Genomic DNA, 15,657 nt, shown 5'->3' on the forward strand with positions numbered 1-15,657 from the left:
CTTGACTTCTTTGATTCCCGAAGTTGACTCGCCAATGTGAACCTCATTCACTCCTTTAATCCTTCTAGTATTCCTGAGTGATCGACTCCGTTGTTGGGAATTGTCCGCTTGTCGCTGGAAAAACTCCCAAATTTCTGATGCACTTTTTGACATTAGCTCTCCTCCACTTGTTGCCATTAGCCATTCTTGCACATTTGGTAGTAATCCCTCCAAAAAGTATTGGCATTGATGCCATTTCTCGTACCCATGATGTGGACACTTCAAGAGTAGCCCATTGAATCGCTCCCATGTTTCGAAAAATTGCTCGTCCTCTCTCTGGGTAAACTCCGAGATTTCCCTGCGAATAGCGTTGGTTTTATGTACTGGGAAATATTTATTCAAAAATTTCGTTACCATTTGTTCCCATGATGAAATGCTATTAGCAGGTAAAGTATTTAACCATGAACGAGCTCTATCTTTTAAAGAAAATGGGAATAGTCTAAGTTTAACATCATCATCTGAAAAATTCTCATATTTGAATGTTTGACAAATGGCATGAAAATCATTCAAATGATTATATGGATCCTCATTTTCTAGGCCATAAAATGTAGGGAGACAATTTAACACACTAGGTTTTAATTCAAAACTCCTAGCAGCTACATTTGGGTATCTTATGCATGATGTACTCAAATTAGCTAAGGGACTGAAGTAGTCCTTAAATGGCCTCTCTTGTGGTTGCAAATCCATTTCAAATTTATTTTTAATGTGCTTTTGTGTGCGAAGTGTTTTTTCTAATTCAAGGTCGATAGGTTCAAGATTAGGTAATAATGACCTACGACCATGCATGCAAAACAAATAAAATAAAAAATAAAGATGGGAACAAAACAAATAAAAATAAAGAAGAGGGAGAAATTACGATACTAACCTTATTGCGCTATTACAACCTTTCTATAAAAATACACAAAAATAAATACGTGAAAGAAATTAACTAAAAATTAAATTAATAAGATAAACAAAAAAAAAATTACAAAGAAAAATAAATGGAAAATTAAATTACAAAATTTTAAAGAAGAGAAAAAGAAAAGAAATACTAACCTTTAAATGTAGATTCACTTTTTTTTCTTTTTTTTTAATTTAATAAAAAAAATACAAGAAAACAAATAAAAGAAATTATTCAAAAAAAAATTAATTCTATGAATTAAAATTACTTACCTCCCCGGCAACGGCGCCAAAAACTTGTTGTGCAAATTTTAATGTACTCGCAAGCGCACGAATCTATTGTAGTATAGATCTATGGTGACGAGTGTCGATCCCACGAGGAGGTGGATTTTAATTGTGTAGAATTAATTTTGTAAATGGGTTGTTGGATTTATGGTGGAAATGATTTGGTATATGCTAAAACTTAAATTAAAATGGCGAGAATAAATTCTAAAATTGGAATTGCAATGGCGAGAATAAATTGAAGATAATTCTATTGAAATGACGTACTTGGGTATCTGGATCCGTATCAACATGCATCATGAGCTAAATAATCCGTATTAATGCCAATTAAATCATGAGGGGGGAATCCACACCTCATGAACCACGCTCTAATCAATATGGTGCTAAGGGCTTATCGTGCCAAATAATAATAACCTTATACTAGAGAGCCGGTGTAACCAAGGCGGTATCTAGACAAGACTATTATTATTTGTCGACGAGAAGTCAAAACATCCACAAAAATTAGAGGGGAAGAGAAAATAAATTTACCAAATTAAGCCCATGACACATGTTGAGACTTCACCTTCAACCCAAGCTTGAAAGAAAATTAGCCACTCATAGTTGAACTAGGGGCAAAATAGAAATTTATTAAAATACGAAGAAAATATAAGATGGAGAGGGAATTACAGAAAATGGATCCCAAAAATGGATTCAGAGATATCAAATTAGGGGGGGGAGGCCCCCTTTTTATAGATACATGGAGTAAATCATGGCCATCGGATTAAAAACAGTTTGGACGCTCAGGATTGCGCCACGTCATCAGTCAACAGTCCACGGTTTGACCACGCGGATGAACAGTAACACGGTTTGACCCGACTTTGAACAGTAACACGGTTTGACCCGACTTTGAATAGTAACGCGGTTTGACCCGGATGAACAGTAACGCGGTTTGGTTGAAAATAATCCTGTGTGATGCATGCACCGTACGCGAGATTTTTCGTCCACTGATATGCTGCCACGTCACCATCAACAGTACATAAGAATTTTAGTCCAACAGGATCGTGACACCTCATCAGTCAATGCCACATCATCGGTCAATGCCACGTCATCATCCGTCTATGTGAACAGTGTCGTGAACAGTAACGTATACAGTACCGTACACGTGAATAGTACCGTACATGTGAATAGTGCCATTTTTCCTTTTATGCTCCTCCTAATGTTTTCGACCGTCCTGAGTTCAAAAGTGATGTCCGTTTTGCCGTCTGATCTCTCCTTTATTGTGAAATGACTATAATGCCCCTAAAATACATAAAATACTTAATTAAAATAAAACACATGTAATTAAATCACAAGAAGGTTAAATATATAAAAGTAAGGGTTGTTAGTAAGACTTAAAATGTAAAATGACGGTTTTCTCCTTTATAAATATGCATTTTCTAACACTCAACAGATACTTGAGAGGAACATCAAGCTATGGCTTATTTCACGAGGTAAAAGACAAGATGATGACTTAGCAATGGGGTATGTTGACTCCGATTATGTAGGGGACCTTAATAATAAAACATCTCTTATGGGTTACTTATTTACAATAAACAATTGCACCAAACAACTGGAAAGCTATATTGTAAAGTGTAGTGGCTTATCAACCACAAAGGTTGAGTATACGGTTAGTGCTAAAGCTTTTAAGAAGCAATATGGCTCAGAGGCATATTGAATAAACCGAGATACTTTCAAACATCAGTTATGTTTTCTGTAATAGCCAAAGTGCTATCTGTTTGAGTAAAAATCAAGTTCATTATGAGAAGACAAAACATATTGACATCAAACTCCATTTCATCAGACTTGAAGGCTCTAAAGGCACTGTACAGCTAGTAAAAATCCATACCAATTATAATATAGCTGATATGTTGACCAAAATCAATTCCAACTACTAAGCTTGAGCTTTGCTTAAACTTAGCTAGCATCTGTAGAAAGTAAATTACAGATGGATGAGAAGAAAAAACTATGGAATGCATGGATTTAGGTTATAGGTGGAGATTGTTATAGGGTGAACCAGAATCTAAATACAAGGAGAAAAGACCTTGTTGGTTACAGCTATGAGTTTTAAACATCACAATTAGATGGAAAATGACATGTCGGATGGAAGCTTTAATTAGGTGTATGACAGCAATCCCATGTCAAATAAGTTTGTTAAGCATGTGCTCATCACATGACAACTTAACAACTTTAGACACAAAACAGTTTGAATGACGTTGAGCTCAATTAAATTATCCACACGTTCTAAACGTGAGAAAATTAGTTGAAAACAGTTAAAATTGGTGGAAACAATTCTGGGTTTATGACAACAAACCCAAAACAAAATGTTGGCACACTACTAGAAAAATGGGCTTTACTGACACTTCGTTACTAACACTTTGCAAAAAGTGTCAGTAATTATGTACATATGCACCATTTTTCGCTTTTGACAAATAGGAATCACAGATTAATGATACTAGGGTGTCAGTAAATTAAACATCAAAGATCACTGATAAAAAAAAATTCATAAAAATTTGCTTTAGCTCCATCTCGAACCTGAGAGCTCTAAGATTTAAAGCTTTAATGTTTGGAGCACAGACCATAAAATCTCGATGAGTCAAAGTCATAATAATATTTAAATTATTAAACAATGAAAATATAAATAACACAACAAAAAACTCACACTTGACTTTTCCCCATCTACCCAGACTGTATCGACTGTCTCTATCTTGCTTTTATCATTCACTTTCTCTTTCTTTTTTCTCTTCTCGATCTCTTCTGTTTTGCACTATCCATTTACAAATTAAATTCAATTAATTTAGATAGATAATGAAAAGCTAAAACTCCATTTCGTTTTTCCATTTTCCTCAAATTGAAAAACAAACCAAAACCCTAATCGCTTGTTATAGAAGGGATTTGTTCCCCAACTAACCATCCAGTGCCTATACTAAGCAAGCAAGTAAAAGCCATCGACAAGGGGTGAAGTCGCACCATCGGTTGTGTATTCAAGTAATCTCATTCTCCCTCACAAGTTAAGTCCAGAGACAGAATTGTAGAGGAGGTTATCAACTAGTAATGGCTGAATATTTTATTTTTTTGGGCAATTTAATTAATGGGTTTGTTTTAATTTGGCTTATGAATAATATTTTTTAATTTTTATTTTTGGGTTGTTTCAGATGTTCAGAAATTGAACAGTAGTGCAACTCTAGTAGGTTTTGTTTTTCAAATCTTTTTTTCTTTTATTTATTTGTAACTTGAAATTTTTGTTCTTATTTTTCTATATCTTCACTCACATGCAGTCCAAAAATACAGGCATTTTAAGTGGTGCATTACTTAAACTCAAAACACTTGCTGCTGCGACTCTATTTTTTCTGCCACATTTGAGGTCGATTTCAAACTTTTGTGCATGTGATTTACTGTCATTGTTATTTAAAACTAGGAATGTGCATTTTTTTTAGTTTCTGAAATAAACTGTTAGCTCCGTTTCTTAACTTTGATTAATAAGTTAGTTGATTTTGAATGTACTAAAATATGAAATTTCATTTTAACTTTTGCCTTTCTGATTAGGAGATGATTGTTTGGGTGTTATATTGGCTGAATGATTGTGTATTTAGTGGTTATGAACTATTTACATCTCCGTTTCATATGAAGAGAGGCAAATTTTGTTATATAATCCTACTTGTTTATTTATTCTGTTTTGGTTGGAAGATTTGTAATAGAGACAATGACTATGATATGAATTAATTAAGTTCGTGGTTGTGAGTATTTTGAGATTGTATAAAGTTGATGATTTGTGTTTGATTCAAGAAAGAAATGCTTGTTTTAAAGTAGTTCTGCATGTTGTATTTGAAGTTAAAAAGTGATTTATAGAATCTGAAAAAAATGGCTTGCAAAGTGGTATGAAGACATTATTTATTTGAACTCTTAACTTTTGTTAGTTACTTGACTTATGAATTAGTTCGACTACTTAAAAAGTCATTAGCACCCATCTTACCTATTAATCTCCTATTTAAGTTGCAACTATAATCATAATAACATTGAACATTAAATTAATCATGCAATTTAATTAAACTTAAACTGACATTACATATGTCAACATGTAAAATATTTGAAATGGACAGAAGTTGGATAACTTGTGATAGATTGTCTGTAGAGTATCGTTCTAGAGTTACTAATTTCTTAGATTTTTCCATTTTGAATGCTGAAAACTGAATGTCAATTAGATGTCCTTGCACCTTTTGTTGTAATATGGAGTTTCATACTCCTCAACAGGTGAAGGATCATTTATTTGAAAAAGGTTTTCTCCCAAGATATATTGTTTGGACTTGGCATGGTGAGACTGACTCTAAATCTACATTTACAAAGTGTGAAGACAATTCACATAGTCAAAGATTTAGATGTCATGATTACAATAACATAATTGACATGGTCGAAGATGCTTACGAGCATTGTGATAGAGATCCTAGTTCTTTTAAGGATATGCTTGAAGATGCTGAAAAGTCTTTGTTCCTAGGTGTAAAACATTCAAAGTTATCTAGTTTAATGAGACTTTACAATGTGAAATGGAACGATGGGTGGTCCGATAAAGGGTTTTTTGCTTTATTAGAAGTCTTTGCTGATATTTTGCCAAATAATAATACTCTACCTATGTCAATGTACGAGGTTAAGAAAACAATGAAAGCGCTAGGCTTAGAGTATGAAAAAATACATGCATGTCTAAATGACTGCATTTTGTATAGGAATGAATTTGCTGATCTTGCTGAATGCCCAAATTGTGGAGAATTTAGGTATCAAAGAAAAAAAGATAGCTCAACGAAATTTAGGAAAGGGGTTCCTAAAAAGGTATTATGGTATTTTCCACATATTCCTAGGTTGAAAAGATTGTTTCAATCGCCACAAACAGCTAAAAATTTAACATGGCATGCTAATAAAAGAATAAGAGATGGAAAACTTTGCCACCCTGCAGACTCACCAGCCTAGCAACTAATTGACAATAAGTGGCCAAAATATGCACAAGAACCTAGAAATCACCGTTTAGCTCTCTCAACTGATGGGGTTAACCCACATAGTACACTTAGCACTACTTATAGTTGTTGGCATGTTATATTAATAACATATAATCTTCCTCCATGGTTGTGTATGAAGAGAAAGTTTTTGATGTTGTCATTTTTGATATCTGGCCCTAAACAACCTGGAAATGATCTAGATGTATACCTAACACCTTTGATTGAGGACTTAAAAACTCTATGGGATGTAAGTATTGATGTTTATGATGCTTATAAAAAAAAAACCTTTAATTTACGGGCTGTCTTGATATGGACAATCAGTGACTTTCCAGCATAAGGAAACCTCTTTGGTTGTACTGTTAAGGACTATTATACTTGCCCAATTTGTGGGATAGACACTTGTGCATGTTGGCTCCCACATAGTAGGAAAATGTCATATATGGGTCATCGCCGCTTTCTACCACTTGGTCACCTATTTCGGAAACTGGAAAAGGTTTTTAATGTAAAGTAAGAGTGGAATGAGCCTCCTAAAACTTTGTCTGGTGAGGAAATCCTTAATATGGTGGAGAAAGGCCAAAAAGCGGAAACATGATGGCGGTGGTAGTGATGAGAACATAACTGAAAAATTGTACAAAAAAAAGTCAATCTTTTTTTACTTAGACTATTGGAAGCATTTATTAGTTCGCCATCAATTAGATGTGACACACATTGAAAAAAATGTGTGCGAGAACATGTATGGTACATTACTTCATCAACCAGGCAAAACAAAAGATGGGATTAATGCTAGAAAAGATCTTAAGTCTTTGAAGATCAAGGGAAAACTAGTTCCTGATGAAACAAACAAAAAACAAAACAAAGTCCTACCTCTAGCTCCATATACTTTGAGTAAAAAGAAAAAAAAAACAGTTTTGTGAAACCTTGCTGGGTGTGAAAGTCCCTGATGGGTATTCTTCCAATGTCCAAAATCTTGTTTCAATAGATGATTGTCGGCTTCAAGGCCTTAAGTCCCATGATTGTCATACTTTGATGCAACAATTTCTACCACTAGCCATTCGAAACTGTTTGCCTATAAATGTGAGAAGGGTCATAATCAGGATGTGCTTCTTTTTTAATACATTGTGTTGTAAAATGGTAGATCCTAATACTCTTGACCAATTGCAAAAGGAACTTGTAATCACTTTATGCTTACTGCAGCAGTACTTCCCACCTAGCTTTTTTGACATAATGATCCATTGAACAGTCCACTTAGTTGAACAAGTTAGATTATGTGGGCCTGTTTATCTTCGATGGATGTATCCTTTTGAGAGAGAAATGAAAACTCTCAAGGATTATGTTCGTAATCGCTACCGCCTTGAGGGTTGTATTGTAGAAAGTTATATTGCAGAAGAAGCACTTGCATTTTGTTCTGAGTACCTCTCAAATTGTGATGTTATTGGGCTGCCTACTGGTTGTCCAATTGATTTATCTGTCGAAAAGCCTTTGGGAGGTGCAAACATAAAGGTGGTTGATGATCCTTTGTTGGCACAAGCACACCGGTGTATTCTAATGAACACCCCTGAAATCCAAATATATATCGAGTAAGCTATTAATTTTTCCAAAAAAATATTACAATTGTATTATTAGATTACTATACTAGTTTTTAAATCTTAATATGGTCTCACTGTAGGGAGCATATGCATTATTTGGCATCAAAAAACCCCTATAAGGCAAAAACAAATCTGTGGTTGCAAAATGAACACATATGTACATTTTCTGGTTGGTTACAAGCAAATGTTAGAATTACTTAACTAAATACAATATATGATACAAACTTTAACAAGATTTTTCTACATGTTACTAATTACTGTACTTGTTAATTTAAATTATAAGTGACACATGATAAAGCAAATAATGTGCCGATTGACGAAATAGTGTGCTGGTTGGCAAACAAACCACGCTCAAGCGTGGTGACCTTCTCTGGCTACTAAATAAATGGCTTCAATTTTACAACGAGGGACCGGGACTGTAATCGTATGACCCAAAATAGTGGTGTTAGGGTTGTTGCTAACACTACAAAAGATAAAAGTCCTCATTTTGGAGACATGACATTTTATGGAGTCATTGATGAGATTTGGCAGCTTGATTATCTAATGGTTAAAAAAACACTTTTCAAGTGTGATTGGGTAGATGATAGAGGGGTTTGCACTGACAATTTAGGTTTCACTGTAGTTGATTTAAATCGATTTGGCTATAAATCTGATTGCTTTATTCTAGTTTGTCATGCAAAGCAAGTAATTTATATAAAGGACCAGCTAGATAATAATAAATCAGTAGTTTGTTCAGTGACCGACAAAACTTATAAGTTAAATGGGGAAAGATGTGAAGACGTGGATGTATTTTCTCCATTATCTAACAAACTTCCAGTATGTGAGTTGGATGAGAAAGATGACGAAGGAATTTATGACAGAAAAGATTGTGATGCTATTCCAATAGATATTGATTTAGAAAATCAGTGAATGCATTATTATAGTTAGTTTCCAGCACCAATTTTCACAGTTTTCCAGTAAGTGATTTATTTATTTCATTATATGCTCTTGTATTAACTTATTAATCTAAATGATATACTTATTTATTTTAATCATTTTCAGGATTGTAGGAGATTGCTGAAGATGCTGAGTTCACTCTTCCGGAGCTCGACGGAAGACTAAAGAGAAGAAAACAAACAAAAAAAAAAGGTTTGCAAAAACAAGAAGTTAGTCATGAAGCTGCAATTGAGTACAATTCTTATGGTGTTCCAGTTGGAAAGGGAAGAAATGATCTTAGGAGTTACATTGGAGTCATTGTACGTGAAACAATTTCAATTTTACTTGATGATTGGAGCTGTGTGCCACTGGAGATGAAGGAAACTTTGTGGCTTCATTTTCAGGTTTTGTTTACTTGTTTCATAGTATGTTTAAAGATTTTATATAACTTCCAGATTTGTTTAAAGCTATTTCTAATCCATGTTATTGGTTTACAGAAAAAATTCAAATTGAGCTTGAAATGCAAAAGCCAAGTATTAAAGTGGATGGGGGTTGCATCAAGAAACTTTCGATGTGAACTACGAACTGAATTTGTTCTACCTAACAAGGACAATCGAAAGTCACTAAGGTTGCCTCCTATTGAATATCCGAGCATTAAAAAGGAAGATTGGAAACTTTTTGTTGATAAAGTTTTGTCTGAACAATTTCAGGTGTGTTGTTTCTTAATATTACCTTATTTATCTGTTGCTAGTTACTAATAATCAGCGGTAACCTTTTGTTCTTCATATAAACTTTTTGTGCAGGAAAAAAGTAAGAAGGCCAAAAACAAAAGAGCAAAGAATGTCTACAACTATCGCTTGGGTAGCACAGGATATGGTGGCATATAGTATAGAAAAGTATGTGTGGTAAATAATCTAATTACAGTAACATAAGTAATCTAATACATATAATATAATGGAATCAATTATTTATGTTTTATGTCACCTTGTAACAGAAAAATGAGAGTGGAGTTTTTGAGCGGGAGATTGACCGCAGTGAAGCTTGGTTAATGGCACGAGCAGACCGAGATGGCAAATATGCTTCTGATGTGACGCCAATTGCTGAGAAAATAGTAAGTTACTTGTATACTTAATTCTTATGAATTTTCTTTATAATGTGTGTGTGTGTGTGTAGATATTTACATGCATATATACTGCTTTTTGTAATAATTGTATGGCAACATTTACAAGTGACAGAAGCTCAGTAAGACTTTATCATAACTTATTTCTTCGCATATAAAAGGTTAAAACTTGTGTGAGGTGTTGTCTTGTAATATTTTCTGTAGTTTCAATTTGAACTGTATATGGACTTGCTCTGTGTTAAAGATTGAAGAAGGATATTAGTTTAGTTTAGCTGATATCTTGTACTCGTAATTGCATATTTAATTTTTTTTTTTTTTTTTGTAAAATGAGCTGAAGAGTCAAGTTGAACAAGGAACATTCCAATCACAAAGGTCACATGACATTTTAGGTGAAGCTCTTCAGAAGCAGCCAAATGGAAGCAGGGTGCAAGGAGTGGGGCAATTTGTCACCCCACCTATGTACTTTCATGTCCCTGATGCCACTGAGTTAGCAAGAGAAAGAAAGATGTATCAAGAGAGTTTCCAATTCATGTTTGCTCAATTAGAACGCATGAATGCAAGGTTAAATGCGTACAGCAATACTGAAATTGGAAGTTCTAACTTTCCCAAGCCCAAAACTTCCACTGGTGTTCAAATTGACAATGATCAACAATCCCCTAACACTCTTGGAAAAAGAAAGGTATATGGCCTCTTACATGTCATTATTTTATTTCCATTTGTATATGCATGTATTACTACTAATGGTATGTATTTTGATTATTGCATAGGCTGATTTCCCATCGGGTAAGTCGACTCCAAAATCTGTTAAGAGTAAAATTAAGGACGCTCCCACCACAATTTCCCAAGCAACTCATCAATAAACCCCCAAAAAAGTAGAGTGTGAAATTACTTCAAAGCCCACACCGAGAAGATCTCCTAGACTAACTCTTAAAGTACTAGATGTGCAGTTCTCCTGTCATGACAAAGTATCCAACAAAAACCAGTAGTCATCAGACCAACAGAAGTACCCAAAAAAGAACCACTGGTCATCAGACCAGCAGAAGTAGCAAAAAAGAACCACGGGTCATCAGACCAGCAGCAAAAGACCTCAAGGTACGTGTGAAGAATACACGGGCAGCAGCACGATCAAGAAAGAATGACATGAGTGAATATATGAACATGTTTACCATATTCATCGAGAATTCTTTACCTCGGTTGATTAGGATTCGGCATCACACAGCAACCTTTGGTGAAATTTGGGGAACACACTTGGACAAAATGATTTGTCCTGAAATCATCGAGTTTAAAGAGGTCTCAAATTGCATCATTAACATATGGATCAAGTACGGTAAATCATAGCTTATGTTTTAGTAAACTTACTTCGTTATATATGTTTGTTTCCTCTTAGACACCTGTATGAGGAGATGGAGAGCAATGGAAGTACTAAGCTGGTTTAGTTTGGGCTTTTTGAGAAGCTATATCCAAGGGTCAGCTTCAAAGACAGGACTCAATACATTTTTTAAAAACTGTTAGGCTTGGCAGAATTGGGACAAGTCATCGTATTCCGGTATAACCCTGGGTATAACCTTTTTCATTTGCTTGTCATATTCTTTAATTTTTTTATTAATCACGAAGTTAAAAACTTTTACTTGTTATTCATGTGTGAGAACAATTTTTACTTTGTTTAGTGGCCACTGGGTGTTATTGGCAATTGATATGGTGAGACGTACAACCTATTATCTTGATCCTTTGGAAGACAGTCCTGATGAAGAGCTAATGCAGATTGTCAATCAGTTAAGTTTGTTATTTGTATCTTTGATCATGTTGTTTTATTTTTATGTCTTATGCTAATTATTTGTTAATGTTAGCTATGTCTCTTAATTGTAGTGGGATTCAAATACATCAGAGTTTAAATTCTGATACAAAGGCCAATGTTCAATGGATACCCGTCAAGGTAAAAACCAGACAAACCTAAATAATTATTGTTAACGTACAGTAAAACATTAATGTAATTTTGATCTTGTAGTGTCCGAGGCAGCCGAGCAGCTTTGAATGTGGTTACTATGTGATGAAATACATGCAAGATATCGTCACAAATATGAACGTTCTGAAAAATAATGTAAGTATTGAAAACGATTTTTACAATACTGCATCATATTGTTTTAATTTATTGTGAAATGAATCAGCTCAAAGACCTATTGTGTGCTTCTTTATAGTTATCTTTTTATTGCGTATTGTATGCATTTTATAAACTATTGGGTACTTATAATGGTGACTATGTTGCATACTGTTGAATAGATTATATGAATATCCATATAGACATGAATTAGGATTTGGGATATACACAATGTACTGCATATCCCAACACAAAATAATTTTTGGGTTGCAAAGTAATTGTTAGTGGGGATGTGTTATGGTGTCGTTGCTTGTACTTTACTTTGATGAGGATAAGTTGTCATCCTAATTAAGGTTTTGTATCTACATCCATATTTGTATTAAATCGCGTACTGTTGGAGTTCACAAGTTGCTTCGGCTATCAAACATTGTTGCTGTTGGGGTTCACAAGTTGTTTTTTTTTTTTTTTTTTGCAATTACCATGATCAGGATGGTCAGTATTTACATATATAATTTTGGATAAAACAGTAACATTGTTGGAGTTTATTTTTTGGCTTTAATTGTTAACACACAAATATATTTAAATGAATGATAATTAAGTAGTTTAGTCAAGGATTTTTGGTGAATAACTTGTTGTTTTAAAATTAAAGTTCAAGGGAATTGAGGAATACACTCTTAAGGACCTCTCACGACTTCGTGATCAGTGGGCTACATACGTTGCCAAGTTAATTACAGCCTACAATCGCGAGGTAACATACAAGTAATTTATGATTATTTTTCCTTAAAAATATACAAGACTTATTTTTTGTGGTGTGCTAATTGATTTTATATACTTGCAGGTAGAAACAAAATTAAGGCATATGTGGACTCCAAAATCAGTGACATTGTTATCTTTTTATTCTTGTTGGCTAAATTTTCATAAATTAATTTAGTACTTTATCGTGTATGCTACTTGTTCAAAGCTTAATTTAATACTTGAACTTGTTTTTTACCCCCAAACAATGATGTATTAATTTAGTACTTTATCGTGTATACTACTCAGTGACATTGTGTATTATGTGAATTGCATTACAATATTTGGTATGTTTAATATATTTTGGGTTTATTTTAATTGTAAAATAAACATGAATAATGTGATTAAAAAAAATAAATCACAACCGGTATAGTACCGTTAATACTGACACTAATTATTTAAATGACGACAAGAATTTTTTATGTTAATGAATCAATGGATTCATGATACTGTAGTTACATAAATCAGTGACATGTAAATAGTATCATTCAATACTAACACGATTGAGTCACTATCCTTGTGACTCTCTAGTGACACAAAATACTGACATATAAATAGTATCAACTGATACTAACACCATAGTATCACTATTGTGGTGATACTATAGTGACACAAGATACTGACGCAAAAATCACTGACACTAAAAATTAGTGTCAGTGTGTTCTGCCTTAAGCATTACTGACACAATTAACAAGTGTCAGCAAAAGTAATTACTAACACTAAAGTGGTGTCAGTAAAGCCCATTTTTCTAGTAGTGACAAAACAAAATGCTGGCTTCTAAACAAACTTTTTAACGGCTTCCAGACTTGTATATAATATCCTGGTGACTGTGATTTGGATGATTCAATTCATTACAACCTCTTAAAAGGCTTGTACCCTGATTTTGCATAAATAGAAAAAGTCATAGCCCTGTTTCTCAAGAAGATGTAGCCACTATAGCTGAACCTCTATAAATTTCTTATGTTCTGTTTTTGCTTCAATCACTGTTCTTGGATTGATTTGTTTTTTAATTTGCTAGTTAATCATTCTTGATCGAGCAATTAGTGTGTAGCAAGAGTTCTCGATGTCCAAGGTTTGGAATAATCTTGATCTAACATGCAACATTAATGGCGAATTGGTCACCATTGCATCCTGAAATAGTCCAAAACAATGAACAATTAGAAAAAAGTGGGGGAAAATAAAAGTTGAAATTACAACTATGCAGGAAAGAACTAAATTTAATTATTACTCATACAAAAAGCAAAAGTTCAAGGTTAATGTTAATTCCCAATATTTATATATATATATATATATGTGTGTGTAGTATCCATAATTGTTAAGTACAAGGTAGAAGTTGTATTGCTATTCCCTTAAAAGCACACTAATTGTTGGTGCTAAAAAATAACCTCAACAGCTGAATTTGTTTTCTAGGGGATAACAGCACAAACCCAAATTCAAATGACAATTTGAACATAACTCTCCACATCTACCAACCATAAAATACGATTAGGATACGCCGGAAGGGGTTCTAGCTTAAATCCTCCAATTACCTAAGTTAGATATTTTGTATATAAGAAAAGGAAAATAAACTAAAGAAAAGGAAAATAAACTGGAGAAACTGGAAATAGGTTAGAATTCAAAGGATTTTTAGTGTAAAAGGTAGAATGGTTAATAGTTGATAACTTGTAGAGTTTTCAATTAAATTTGTTAACCCCCTCCTCCGATGCACTCTCCAGCTTAAATAAGCTAATGATGTTTGCTTCTTTGATTTTTGCCACACTCTCATCAACAATTGACAGGTGTTGTCTATTAGTCAAAGATAGTTTAAACTATTGTGGCACATAACTATCATAAAAAATAGGACATATTTATCTTGAAAAATAAATCTCCATGTCAAGCTAGTACATTTTCTGGTCAGACATAGATTTTCAAGTTGAATTACTTCACTTTTAGATCAAATTGGTAAATTCCCAATTCGCCTGCATAGACTTCATGTCGTACTTATAAACTAGGTTGCATACATAGACTCTTGTACTTATAAACCTATTTGTTCATGTAAATTTCAGGCTACTAGTCACCCACATAGGCTCTAGGTTATACATATAAAGTTAGCCCAATAATAGTAAGTTCCAAGTACGCTTGGGTCGACTGTATTCCTTAGTGCTATTAGAAAAATCCAACCTAAACACTAGTGTCTTAGTTTTCAATATTGAGAAGCTATTACTTGTGTTCGAAACTAATTGTTAAATAATAAAAAAAAATCATATAAGCCCAACATCATTCTCCAAGTTTTCAATACTGAAAAGGTGTGATCAGTGTTGAGTTGTACACCAACTTATTTCCCATTTCTCTAGTTCATTTTCCTTTCCTTCTACACCAAATATCTGAATTAGGCATTGGAGGATCTATGCCGGAACTCTCTCCGGCATATCCTAACCATATTTTGTGGTGGGCAGGTGTGGACAGTAGCGTTCATATCATCGTTTGAGTTTAGGCTGTTTTTTCAGCATCAACACTAATTAGCAAAATAAATTAAGTTAAGCCACTATTTTCCTTTTATGACAGTGAATATTAAATAAGAATTGAAATAATCATTATCCATAGTGATGTTGTAAATGTTACTTCCACATATCAATATCGTTTGTTTGAACCTTTAGGAGGGGAGGAGGCTCGTGTGGTAAACTAAGGCCCCAGTTAGTATTAAGATGCTATAACTTAAAAAAAATACTTATAAAACAAAAGTTAATAATGTGTAGTATATATGACATTAAATAATAATTTTAACAAAAATATTATAAATTTTCATCATATAAGTGATAGAATAAATCAATTAAATTTCTAAGCCACATAAGTTTTTAAGATATTGTAGCCCAACCTCACACCAAACAGGGGCTAAGAATGTGATTATGCAAAAATTAATTTTGCCTACGTACAGAATTGAATGTCCTTTGCAAACCAAATACCAGGCGT

General features: G+C 33.6%; 1 non-coding gene across 1 annotated transcript; it reads left to right on the plus strand.

Moving 5' to 3' along the window:
• The first annotated feature begins 241 nt into the window (after positions 1-241).
• On the plus strand, positions 242-345 carry LOC127901672 (small nucleolar RNA R71). The gene has a single exon (XR_008053916.1). It is a non-coding gene; the product is annotated as a small nucleolar RNA R71 (small nucleolar RNA).
• The last annotated feature ends 15,312 nt before the right edge of the window (positions 346-15,657 follow it).

Source organism: Citrus sinensis, chromosome 3 (genome assembly GCF_022201045.2).
Source record: "Citrus sinensis cultivar Valencia sweet orange chromosome 3, DVS_A1.0, whole genome shotgun sequence".
NCBI classification, from domain to species: domain Eukaryota; kingdom Viridiplantae; phylum Streptophyta; class Magnoliopsida; order Sapindales; family Rutaceae; genus Citrus; species Citrus sinensis.